Source organism: Humulus lupulus, chromosome 6 (assembly GCF_963169125.1).
Source record: "Humulus lupulus chromosome 6, drHumLupu1.1, whole genome shotgun sequence".
NCBI lineage: Eukaryota > Viridiplantae > Streptophyta > Magnoliopsida > Rosales > Cannabaceae > Humulus > Humulus lupulus.
This window is the reverse complement of record NC_084798.1, coordinates 16,356,294-16,369,943: the sequence shown is the minus strand read 5'-3', so window position 1 is coordinate 16,369,943 and position 13,650 is coordinate 16,356,294. Positions and strand designations below refer to the sequence as shown.

Sequence of the window (13,650 nt, the reverse complement as noted above, 5' to 3'; positions counted from 1 at the left end):
TTGAGAGTCGTCAACGGCGTCAAGATCTCCTGCTCAGTGCTTTGTTGAAGCAGGTTGGTCAATTGGCTCCTGGTTTTACTGTTGACTTACCAGACCAGGATTCGGACGAGGACGATGATGCTGATGGGGGCGGGAATGATGAGGCGGCCAGTACTCATTTGTAGAACTTTTTTTCTATTTATTTAAAATTTAATTTATGAGACATTTATTTTACTAAATTACTTTTATATTTTAATGTTTGGTGGAGACAATAAATATTAATAGTTGTAATTTTTTGTTTATTTATTTATAAAATTTTAATTTTATTTTTATTTCTAATTAAATAATATTACTAAAAAATTAAATAATTATTAATATATTAAAATTGAAAATTATTAATTAATATTAATATATTGAAAATAATATTAATAATTTAATAAAAATTATTATTTTAAAAATACTTTTACCGGCGCAAAATTACGTCGGCAAAGAGTTTCAATCTTACCTTCACATATACACTTTTACCGGCGCAAAAATGCGCCACTAAAAAATTAAACTATTGCCGGCGCATTATTGCGCCGCTAAAAGTGTTTTCCACAATATCGTGACAGATTTTTTTACCGGCGCATTTATATTTTCACCGGCGTATTTTTTCGTCGCCAAAAAAGTCCATTGCCGGCGCATTATATTTGCGTCGGCAAAAGTGACATTAGCGACGGAGATACGACGCAATTCTTTGCCGGCGCAAAATTGCGCGGCAAAAACTCCATAGTTTTTGCCGGCGCAAAACCATACTTTTGCCGGCGCAAATTTGCGCCGGCAAAAGTCTCCTTTTTTGTAGTGACTGCAATTTGATGTATGTATGCGGTATGTATATATTTAGCTGTCCATTTTATTGGTCAATTGTTTGTAAGATTCTTTTCACATACAATTATCTGTGTTTCAAATGTAGCCTTATGTTGACTGGTTCAAATGGGATGGTGCTAAACATCCCCTTTCAAATGCACCTGAACCCAAGAGATGCTTCACTCGTTCAAAGAGCGAAGATAAAATGGTATGCTATTGTCAACTTCACTGTTTCTATATAGAAGTTGGTAAATTTTTTAGTATTTTCTTTTATCTCTAATGTAATGAATGAAATTTATGTTATGTTTTCATTCTGAGCTTTCATTTCACCTACTGGTTGCTGAGATAGAATAATAGAAGGAATTTCAAACATGAGTTTAATTATTCAGGCCTTGCACTTTTGCTGTATCTACAGGTTGTTCGCTATTGTCGGGCTATTCGTAAGGGGTTGATTAAATTTGATGAGCCTAAAGAAGAACCATCTGTCTACCTCTTGTGGGGAGATGAATCCAACTCTAACGAAAAGTCTGGGCATTTAGCTTATATTCCTGCGTCGAAGCCGAAATTTCCAGGTACAACTGATCACCTATTTTCTGGAATGAAAATCAACATAGGATTTAGCCCTTTTTTTCATAATTTTCTTTATTAAATTTTTGTTAAAATTTCCCCTCTTTTAGGTCACGAAGAGTCATACAATCCCTCTAAAGAATATATCCCTACACAAGAAGAGATTAATGCTTATCATTTCGTATATGTATTGACCTTTTGCCTGATTTATTAGATAGTAAAGCAGCTGACGATTTGACTTAACATTGGCAAACATATAACCTGGATCTAAAATCCTTTTGATATCTAATGCAAACATTATTTGATTTTTGCAAATGATCTAGCAGTAAGTTTATTTGTTTTGTCTTTTTGTTTAGTTAAAATAACTTACACAACGATCTAGCAGTCTGAGTTTATGTGATTTATTGGTTTTTGCATGCACATACACAACTTTCCTAGGCTCAATGATGAAGTTATTATATTCAATGTATGTGCTGAATGTTTATGTAGCTTCTCTTAAGAGGGCCCAATTTTTCACAGCATATTTTGTATAGCTTTTCTCAAGTATTTTCTTTCATGTATTTTTTTAAGTTTTGTTTGTTAATTCTGAATTGATGATTCTTATTTTTTGTGAAATTGATTGTTGTTTGTTTGCCATGAAATTTAAGATTTCAAAATTCCTAATTTTATTTTTTCATTTCTCATATTGATGTTGTGCTGTGATGAATTCCTTAATTATGTCTAGGCAACTCAATTATGAATCAAAAAGTAATTTTTTTTTTGGTTGTCTTTCCAAATATAATATTGGTATTTAATTGCCTTGATTGCCCAAGTACTTGCTTGTTTATCATTTTGGAAGTGCTATTGATGGAAAGTAGTGCTTATGAATTGATATTTCTTCTCTCAAATAAACCTCTAATGTTCATTCACGACTCAATTGAATTGAATTTAGCTAAGAATGATTTTGTAATTTTTTTTGGATAGTTTGTTTCTTATGATTGCACTGTTATAGGGGATGCTCAACCAGTGAAATGGGCCATGAGATTGTGGGTGGCTTTGCATCTGACACAAGCTCTGGAGTACTGTAGCAGAAAAGGGCGTGCACTGTATCACGATCTCAATGCCTACAGGGTTTTATTTGATCAGGTAACAATGGTTTCTTTGATATATAGTTTTTATTTTTATTTAACACTTTTAATTAAAATAATTTACTATTGAGTTGGCTGTGATCAATTATCAGCCATTAAAATAATGAAGTGTCAGGTGATTATAGAATAATGGCAAGAAACTTGTTATAAAAATTGATGTTGAGACGGTGGGTTTGGTATTTGATTTCTTAAAAGGTTTTGGAGGGAAGGGGAGATGCTAAGATTACAGGGGGTGTTAGTTTTGTAGCCATTTTAGTAATGGTAAATGGAAATTGAAAGACACATGAATCTGTAACATATTTTGGATTCAATTCCATATTTGTTTCAGTTCCTGTGTTCCATTCTCTATATTCTACTAACATATTTAGCTTTGTTATTTAGAAAAATAGCCAAAAAAATTTATGGTGGGTAATGTTACACCCTCTATTTTTTTTTCTCCCATTCCCAGCTCTCTTCTAAAAGTATCCCCCTGATATTAAAAAAAATTATAATTTTTTCTTGCACTCCCTTTATTTTTTTTTCTTGCTCAAGCCTCTCACTCCCTTTAGATATTAGGCATTGCTGAGCTTATAGTGAAAACATTTTGAATTTCATCTTACAAGATATCCAATCTCACATTGTCCAAATATTGCTGTTTGCAGGAGACCAACTATGTTCAGATTACGAGAGGAAACAGAGTTGTCCTAATGATTAACGGGTAGATTATGCTAATTTATTGTAACGACCCACTAATCTAGACTACTTGGACCATTAACGAATCTATACATAAAACTTACATTTTGGCGGAAATACCATAATTTTATTGAAAACTTATGGAAACAAAGGTTACTTTCATAAAATAAGTAGGATGTGGGTACCCATTGTCTTTAAAACAAAATAACTTAAAAATTAAAAAGAGTTACATAGAAAATGCGGAAAATACATTTAAAACCATAAAAACATAAACAAGACTACATCCTCGAATCGAATAACGCTCGGCCCCTTGACTCCATTCACCATCGATACACATCCTCTAAGCGTCACGAATCTTTCCGCCTCTAAAGCTTATTTCCTGCACATAAACAGAAAGGAATGAGCCTAATGCCCAGCAAGGAAAATCTAACACATAGTCATAAACATAAACATAATGTCATAATAACGTAAAGACATATCATAACACATAATACACTTATTATAATGGCCATTATTACTTGGGGTCCCATAGACTAAACAAGCATATGCCCATGGGATTAATGGGGTCCTACTAGCTAAGTAGGTCATATGCCCATAACCCATTTGGGGTCTTGTTAGTCATATGGGTCATATGCCCAAGCCTACAAACATACACATATACATATCATAACACTTTTAATAACATAAAAACATATAGATAACATAAGCACATAACATATTAATTCTAGCCTATTTTCCTTACCAAAGTTACCGGGATAAAATGGACTGAGTTAGGACTTTTGGAACACTCCTAAAACCACAATGAACAAGGGTGAGTCTAAAGAAAGGAGATGAAATGAAAGAGAATAGGAAGACTAAACCATTAAACGAAAATATGCTTACCACCACTTAAGTGCTTAAGAACTTGGATTCCCTAACCAAAAATAAGAATAAGGTTAGGGGACTGAGTAGAAGGTTTTGAGAAAAGAAATAACATAGACTACAGAAAGGACTAGAGTAGAGTTTTGGGTTTACCTCAAAGATTGCAAGATCAATCTAACATCCACCGAAATACTATAGCACTCACTTACTTCCCAAGTGTTTGATAAGCTTATGATGTTTAAGCTTATAGTTTTTCCCCAAACCAAGTGTTTACACTCTCACACTCACTTAACACTAGCAGCTTCTGAACTTAGAGCAAATGGTGAATAATGGCTGGGTACTAGGTCCTATTTATAGAGTTTGGGAATGAAAATATCTTGATTTTACTTGAATAAAAATAATGGCTTTTTAGGTGAAAATCATTTGAATAATCGTTCAGCAGAGGCTGAAGACTCGTTCACAAGATGCTGGACTGTTGAAGGAGTTTGAATGGCTGAAAGGAAATGAATTCAAAAGAGTTTGAATCCATGCTGAAGGAGGCGATATATCGCCCCCTGTAGGCGATATATCGCCTGGGCCAGTATGCCCGAGGCGACCGTGCATCGTTTCGTGTTTTCCGTATCTACGTGCTGCGACATATCGCCCCCTATAGCTGCGATATATCGGCACACGCTGAATATTTAAACACGAAATTACACATTTTTAGCTAAGTTTGAATGGAGTAAACAGCCTTGACTAAGCCCTCAACGTACTCAAAGCTGCTGACTGACCCTATAACATTCAAACTTTACTCCTTATTATATTTAATCCTCAAAAATCTTAATCCTTAATTACCATTCAAAACATGTGCTTAAAATCCTATTGGTTGATGTCTAAACCTTATAATATAATAATATAATCCTTAATATCAGTCACATTAATCAAATCTTAGGTTATACTTAATATTCTTAAACTATAGGTTAAACTTAGAAAATCTATAAGTACTACTATGAGTGTCCAAATAACTCCCGGTCTGAACCAAAAATCCAAAGTAACAAAGATAATGCTATAAATACTATCATACTACTATCTATCTTAGCTAAGTAAAGTTCTTGGACTCTACAATTCTCCCCTACTAAAAAGAATTTCGTCCTCGAAATTTACTTATCACATAACTCCGGATACCGGCCTTGCATGTCCTCCTCCAACTCCCACATTGCCTCGCATTCAGAACTATTGCTCCATAGGACTTTGACTATAGGAAAGCTCTTAGACCGTAACTACTTCATCCATCTATCTAGGATGCTAATCGGTCGTTCCTCGTAACTTAAGTCTTTCTGGAGCGCTATCGTATCGTACTTGAGGACGTGAGATGGGTCTGACACATATTTGCGTAACATCGAGATGTGGAAGACGTTGTGACTATCGGCTAATGCTGGCGGTAGGGCTAGTCTATACGCAACTGTTCCCATTTTGTCCAATATCTAAAAGGACCTAAGAATCGGGGACTAAGCTTGCCTTTCTTTCCGAACCGCTTGACACTTTTCATAGGAGATATCTTGATCTCCAACTTGGAATTCCACATCACGTCGCTTGGTATCCGCATATCTTTTCTGACGGCTTTGAGCAGCCAGCATACGCTGTCTAATAAGCGTTACTGCTTCTTGAGCTTGTCTAACAGCTTCGGGCCTTAGAAGCTGCCTTTCTCCTACCTCGTCCTAGTGCAACGGTGATCGGTACCTTCGTCCATATAGCAACTCATAAGATGCCGTTCCGATCGTTGACTGGTAGCTGTTGTTGTACGAGAACTCGATCAGCGGTAAGTACTTGTTCCACGATCCTTCGAAATCAAGTATACACGCGCGTAGCATACCTCTAAGATCTGAATCGTACGCTTAAACTGCCCATCTGTCTGAGGATGGAAAGTTGTACTAAGGCTTAACTTAGTACCCATATCTATTTGTAAGTTTCTCCAAAATTTTGACGTAAATACTGATCCTCTATCTGACATTATCGTCTTGGGGATTCCATGCAATCGTACAATCTCTTGGATGTAGATGTCTGCATATTGGTCTGCCGTATAAGAAGTCTTAACAGGCAGAAAATGAGCCGACTTGGTTAGTCTATCTATGACTATCCAAGCAGAATCATGCTGCTTATTTGTCTTTGGCAGACCCGTCACGAAGTCCATGGCTATATCGTCCCACTTCCACTCCGGTATGCTAAGCGGTTGCAATAATCCTGCAGGCCGCTGATGCTCCGCCTTCACTTGCTGGCATACCAGACACTTAGATACATATTCCGCTATGTCCTTCTTCATCCCTGGCCACCAATAGACTGCCTTGATGTCATGAGTCATCTTGGTAGACCCTGGATGAACCGAGTATGGGGTGTTGTGCGCTTCTTCTAGGATCGTCTTCTTAATACTTTGATTGTCTGGCACGCATACCCGATCCTTATATCTCAATAATCCTTGTCTGGATATTGAGAAATCTGTAGTCTTGCCTTCTCTGACTGCATCCATATGTGGTGCTAGCGATTTCTCATGTCTCTGACCAATCCGTATGTCCTATTTGATTGGATAGACAAGTAAGCCAGCTTGCCTATAATCACATCTATTCCGGCACTGATAAGCTCCTGCTATAGAGGCTTTTCAATTCCGGATAAGGCTGCTAAGTTCCCATAGCTTTTCCTTACTAAGCGCATCGGCAACTACGTTCGCCTTCCCTGGGTGGTATAGGATTTCGTAGTTGTAATCCTTGACTAATTCTATCCACCTGCGCTGCCTTATGTTGAGCTCCTTCTGTGTAAAGAAGTATTTTAAACTCTTGTGGTCCGTATAAATCTCGCACCGTTCTCCGTAAAGATAATGGTGCCAGATTTGCATCGACCATCGCTGCCAACTCCATATCGTGAGTTGGGTAGCGTTGTTCATACTCCTTCAACTGACGTGAGGCGAAGGCTATTACTTTGTCGTTTTTGCATCAACACGCTTCCCAATCCTAGCTTTGATGCATCGCATTAGACAACGAACTTATCGTCGGGTGTCGGTACACTAAGTACTGGTGTTGAGCAAGGCTTATCTTTAAGCAACTGGAAGCTTTCTTCACACTTATCGTTCCAGTTAAACTTTTGTTGCTTCCGGGTCAGGTTGGTGTGTGGAGTGGCTATCTTAGAAAAAGCCCTCTACAACTTTCTATAGTAACCTGCTAGCCCTAAGAAGCTTCTTATTTCTGACGCGTTCTTTGGTCTAGGCCAATCCTTCACGGCCTCTACCTTCGATGGATTTACTGCAACTCCGTCTTTCGATATGATGTGCCCGAGGAACGCCACTTGTGAGAGTCAAAACTCGCATTTCTTGAACTTCGCGTAGAGTTGGTGCTCCTTCAATCGCGTCAAAATCATCCTCAAATGTTCCTCGTGCTCTACTTCATCCTTGGAGTATACTAAGATATCGTCGATGAATACAACGACGAATTTATCCAAATAGTCTTTGAAGACCCTATTCATTAAGTCCATAAACGCGGCTGGTGCGTTAGTAAGACCCAAAGACATAACCAAGAACTCGTAACGTCCATAACGAGTCCTAAAGGTTGTCTTAGGAATATCTTCTCCCTTTACCTTGAGCTGATGATACCCGGACCGTAAATTGAATACAGTCGCGCCTCGGAGTTGATCAAACAAATCATCAATCCGAAGTAGCGGGTATTTGTTCACTTTATTCAGCTCACGGTAGTCTATGCACATGCGCATACTTCCGTCCTTCTTCTTCACGAATAGTACCGGAGCTCCCCATGGTGAATGGCTTGGCCTAATGAAACCCAAGTCTAGGAGTTCTTATAGCTGTGTCTTTAACTCCTTGAGTTCCGTAGGTGCCATCCGGTATGGTGCCTTAGAGATAGGCTCGGTGCCGGGTACTAATTCTATCGTGAAGTCTATTTCTCGATTTGGCGGCAATCCTGGCAAGTCATCGGGGAAAACTTCTGGAAATTCTTGTATAACCCGAACATCTCCAACTTTGAGTGATGTCTCCTTCTCCACATTCGTGATGCTGGCTAAGAATGCTTGGCATCCTTTCTCCATCATTCTCTGAGCTTTGAGAGATGACACTAACGGTGTGCGTAGTCCTGAAGCTTGTCCCATGAAGCATCGTCTCTGGCCGTCAGGAGTCTCGAACATCACCTTCTTGCGTTTGCTGTCGATCGTTGCGCCATGCCGTGCTAGCCAATCCATGCCTAGTATTACGTCGAAGTCCTTGATTACTAGCTCTATCAGATCTCCTTCTAGTCCTATGTCCTCAATCTTGATCGGTAAGCCTCGTACTATTCGTGATGATAGAACTACTCTGCCCGAAGGCAACTCGGTTACAAACCTAGTTCTAAATCTTTCACTAGGTTTGTCTAGTTTTTCTATCATTCCTAACGAGATATACGAGTATACTGCTACCAATCTAGCGATACATATACTATTGAGGATATGATCTGACCTATAAATGCTTGTTACTAGCATGGGTTCCTCCTTGGGTCAATGCAAAGACTTTGGTCTGGAACCATCGTTTAATCCCTCTTAGCATTCCTCTGAATCCTTTTTGTTGTAGTTCCCAGGTCTGCTAGCTTAACCCCTAATTCCATCTTTGGTCTAAGTCCTCTGACGAACTTGGTCAACCTCGTAAAGTCGGTTGGGACCAACTCTGGTGCAAACTTGACTAATCTGTTGAACTGACGAGCATATTCTTCTATCATTAGTGATGACTGCCGAGGAGTAATACTTCTTGTGGAACGGCTCCACAAATCTTGTCCATATCATGGTGGTGACATCGTTAGTCTGCTGAACTAAGTCCCACCATATTCTGGCATCCTTCCTGAGTAATGACGAGACGCAGGATATGCGGTCTGCATTACTGAAATTCATGTGCGTAAGAATTGGCTTCACATCCTTAGCCACTCTTCTGCCTCAAAGGGGTCTATAGTCCCTTTAAAGTTTGGAGCGTGCTGCTTGCGGAACCTCTCATATACTGACTCCATATTCGGTACTGGATGTGGTGCGTAGTTCGTCACTGGCCATCCCCCATATGGACCAACTTGTTGGGGTGCTAGGGCCATTTGTTGTAGCTGCGGCTGCGGTTGCGGCGGAGGCTGGGGCTGAGTCTGCGCCTATTGACGTTGTTGCTGCAAGAGTTCCTCGACTTGTTGTCGCCGTCTAGCGATTTCCACGGTGTTGTCAGCTGATGGTGTCGGCACGTTGCGGCTAGTAGTAGCACGCACTCCTCTTCTGCGAACTGGAGGGCATCATTGGTCGTTGGAACAACGTTGGAGGCGTTTCCGTTGGTGCGTGCAGATCTTCGGAGCGACATCTTCACCAAAAGTTCTAACAGTCGAGAACTTGTTAGAACTTACCCTAATAGGCTCTAAGGCAAAAACTTATTCTAAAACAAACATATCTCGGACCTATTTATTATGACTTCTTATGAAAAATTATATAGGTCTTTATTTATTATTAGAGTGGGTTTCTATACTTAGAAAAACAAGTCATCTTTATTTTCTAAGTGTGTTTCTAATCATCCTATATGACTTAATTCTCAGGCTCGAAACTTATCTTTGTTCCAAAGTTAACAATATTGAGGGAGGGCTGGGATCAGTAAAATCGTTCCCACTACTAAGGCCCCCTAACTCTCAATAAGGAAACTTGGTTCATTGATTTGTATCCACCTTCACTGAACTTAGTCATTATTCATTTTATTTATTACTCATTATGATTGCGAAAAAAAATCAAACTCATACATGAAAATAAAATAACATGAAATCAATTTGGAAAAAGATTTTCACTTATTACAATCATAAATAAAGAAATAAACAAAACAAACAATGAAAAACTAGCTATTCTAAAAATCGGGATCTTCTACATCCGATCCTTCATCTAGCATATCATTATCTATCTCCTTATAATCATCATTGTCTTGAGCCTCAAAATTTCCTCGGGGAAGATTCAAGAAGATCCTATGTTGTTGCTCATTAGTGAATTGAAACTCTAAATCATAGGTGAACTTAAGTATGAGAGAATAATATCTTAGGGCTGCTTGTAAGTCATCATCATTATTTATATTCTCCCATATTTCTTCTAAAGTTAAAATTGCTGAAGGAAAATCTTTTAAAAGCCTAATTACTAGGACATATTGTTCTGCAGCTCTCATCATGATTTGCTTAGACTCTTGAAGGTGACCTATCTCTTTGTGGAACAAGATCAATCTTCGAGTGATCTTTTCTAGTGCTCCTACGGTGTTTCTTGGCTCCCTTATTCTTTTTAAAGCCTTAATGGCTCGGATATCCTCATTGCTTAAAGCTCCATTCATTCTTAACTGAAACATAAACACTAAAGTCGTTAGCTATACACATAGACAAAGTAACTTGTAACTTGTAACTTAAACACTTACTTGGCGGTCCGATTCGGAGCTTTGAGCATGTGTATCGAGGAGAACTTCATGCGAAGGAACCGTTTTCTCTGATACCAACTGTAACGACCCACTAATCTAGACTACTTGGACCATTAACGAATCTATACATAAAACTTACATTTTTGCGGAAATACCATAATTTTATTGAAAACTTATGGAAACAAAGGTTACTTTCATAAAATAAGTAGGATGTGGGTACCCATTGTCTTTAAAACAAAATAACTTAAAAATTAAAAAGAGTTACATAGAAAATGCGGAAAATACATTTAAAACCATAAAAACATAAACAAGACTACATCCTCGAATCGAATAACGCTCGGCCCCTTGACTCCATTCACCATCGATACACATCCTCTAAGCGTCACGAATCTTTCCGCCTCTAAAGCTTATTTCCTGCACATAAACAGAAAGGAATGAGCCTAATGCCCAGCAAGGAAAATCTAACACATAGTCATAAACATAAACATAATGTCATAATAACGTAAAGACATATCATAACACATAATACACTTATTATAATGGCCATTATTACTTGGGGTCCCATAGACTAAACAAGCATATGCCCATGGGATTAATGGGGTCCTACTAGCTAAGTAGGTCATATGCCCATAACCCATTTGGGGTCTTGTTAGTCATATGGGTCATATGCCCAAGCCTACAAACATACACATATACATATCATAACACTTTTAATAACATAAAAACATATAGATAACATAAGCACATAACATATTAATTCTAGCCTATTTTCCTTACCAAAGTTACCGGGATAAAATGGACTGAGTTAGGACTTTTGGAACACTCCTAAAACCACAATGAACAAGGGTGAGTCTAAAGAAAGGAGATGAAATGAAAGAGAATAGGAAGACTAAACCATTAAACGAAAATATGCTTACCACCACTTAAGTGCTTAAGAACTTGGATTCCCTAACCAAAAATAAGAATAAGGTTAGGGGACTGAGTAGAAGGTTTTGAGAAAAGAAATAACATAGACTACAGAAAGGACTAGAGTAGAGTTTTGGGTTTACCTCAAAGATTGCAAGATCAATCTAACATCCACCGAAATACTATAGCACTCACTTACTTCCCAAGTGTTTGATAAGCTTATGATGTTTAAGCTTATAGTTTTTCCCCAAACCAAGTGTTTACACTCTCACACTCACTTAACACTAGCAGCTTCTGAACTTAGAGCAAATGGTGAATAATGGCTGGGTACTAGGTCCTATTTATAGAGTTTGGGAATGAAAATATCTTGATTTTACTTGAATAAAAATAATGGCTTTTTAGGTGAAAATCATTTGAATAATCGTTCAGCAGAGGCTGAAGACTCGTTCACAAGATGCTGGACTGTTGAAGGAGTTTGAATGGCTGAAAGGAAATGAATTCAAAAGAGTTTGAATCCATGCTGAAGGAGGCGATATATCGCCCCCTGTAGGCGATATATCGCCTGGGCCAGTATGCCCGAGGCGACCGTGCATCGTTTCGTGTTTTCCGTATCTACGTGCTGCGACATATCGCCCCCTATAGCTGCGATATATCGGCACACGCTGAATATTTAAACACGAAATTACACATTTTTAGCTAAGTTTGAATGGAGTAAACAGCCTTGACTAAGCCCTCAACGTACTCAAAGCTGCTGACTGACCCTATAACATTCAAACTTTACTCCTTATTATATTTAATCCTCAAAAATCTTAATCCTTAATTACCATTCAAAACATGTGCTTAAAATCCTATTGGTTGATGTCTAAACCTTATAATATAATAATATAATCCTTAATATCAGTCACATTAATCAAATCTTAGGTTATACTTAATATTCTTAAACTATAGGTTAAACTTAGAAAATCTATAAGTACTACTATGAGTGTCCAAATAACTCCCGGTCTGAACCAAAAATCCAAAGTAACAAAGATAATGCTATAAATACTATCATACTACTATCTATCTTAGCTAAGTAAAGTTCTTGGACTCTACATTTATTTTCATCTATATAAACTTATAGATGTGTGTGCAACTTGTATGTGTGTATTTTTTTTTATCAGAATCAATTTAAATCCCATACACACACACACACAATTTTATATATTTATCTTGCCCCCAAAAATAATTTGTATCCTGTGAATCCTCGAAAAAAAAAAGTCCAAGTTTTTTTTTGAGCTCTGTAGCTGTTCTTGCAGGTAGTCATCCACCACCCAAGATTCCTGTTCCAGTCCCTCCATCTCGTTCTACAAAGAGTGATGAGGTATGTTCATTCAACAACAATAATAATAATAATAAACAGGTGGTACAATAACTTGGGATTTGAATTAGGAAAAGACCAATTTTGTTAATGCAGATTTTTTTTTAAGTGGCCGATACATGTGGTTCTTTAAATAATTTGGCACCATAGTTTGAATTGTAGAAGCTACGTTCCATATTATCATAATTCAAAATAGACAAATAAACTTGAACCTTTAATTTGATACGGTCCATGCTCATCACTTATCTTTGCCTTTTGAATGTCACTAACTGTCAAACTTTTCTGAATTTCAATGGATGTCAACTATTACCATGTTACAACTGGAGTTCTGATGGCCTCAATTAATAATGTCATTTTTGCATTCTTTGCTAGGGATTTGCGTTGGTGTTTATTTTCCTTATGTATCATAAATTAGTATACTCAAATGGGTTATAAAGGGATTCTCTAGAGGCTGTAAATATAACCATTCCACTATATTTTTTTACCAGTTATTATTTTTTGTTTTTAGTTTCCCTTTATTTGAAAATAAACAGCAACTTAAGCTATGAAACTGTTTTTTTTTAACAGAATATACTTTTTCTCCCTTCTCCTACCAATTTTAGCATAAACAAGCGGGATGGAAACTAGTGATTTTTTGCTATTAAAATAGTTGCATTGATTAACATTAATACAATTGTTAGTTTTGTTCTCTTAGTTTGAAGTAAGCACAACATGTGAACTTGAGATATATGGAAACTAGTGATTTTTTGCTAATTGTGGCCATTGCAACTTGCAAAGCTATTGAGTGTTGAAATTTTTGACTTAATTACTTGTGTTAATACAGGGTTGCCTACAAAATAATGACAACTCTAGAATGGACTCTTTTTCCTTGGATACATATTTGAAACCAAGTATGCCTCTCTTTCCGTCCACATATTAAAAGGTTT

General features: G+C 37.4%; 1 long non-coding RNA gene across 1 annotated transcript; it reads left to right on the top strand.

Moving 5' to 3' along the window:
• Window positions 1–3,152: 3,152 nt before the first annotated feature.
• Window positions 3,153–13,615, top strand: LOC133783842 (uncharacterized). The gene is made up of 3 exons (XR_009870980.1): window positions 3,153–3,216; window positions 12,663–12,727; window positions 13,548–13,615. It is a non-coding gene; the product is annotated as an uncharacterized LOC133783842 (long non-coding RNA).
• The last annotated feature ends 35 nt before the right edge of the window (window positions 13,616–13,650 follow it).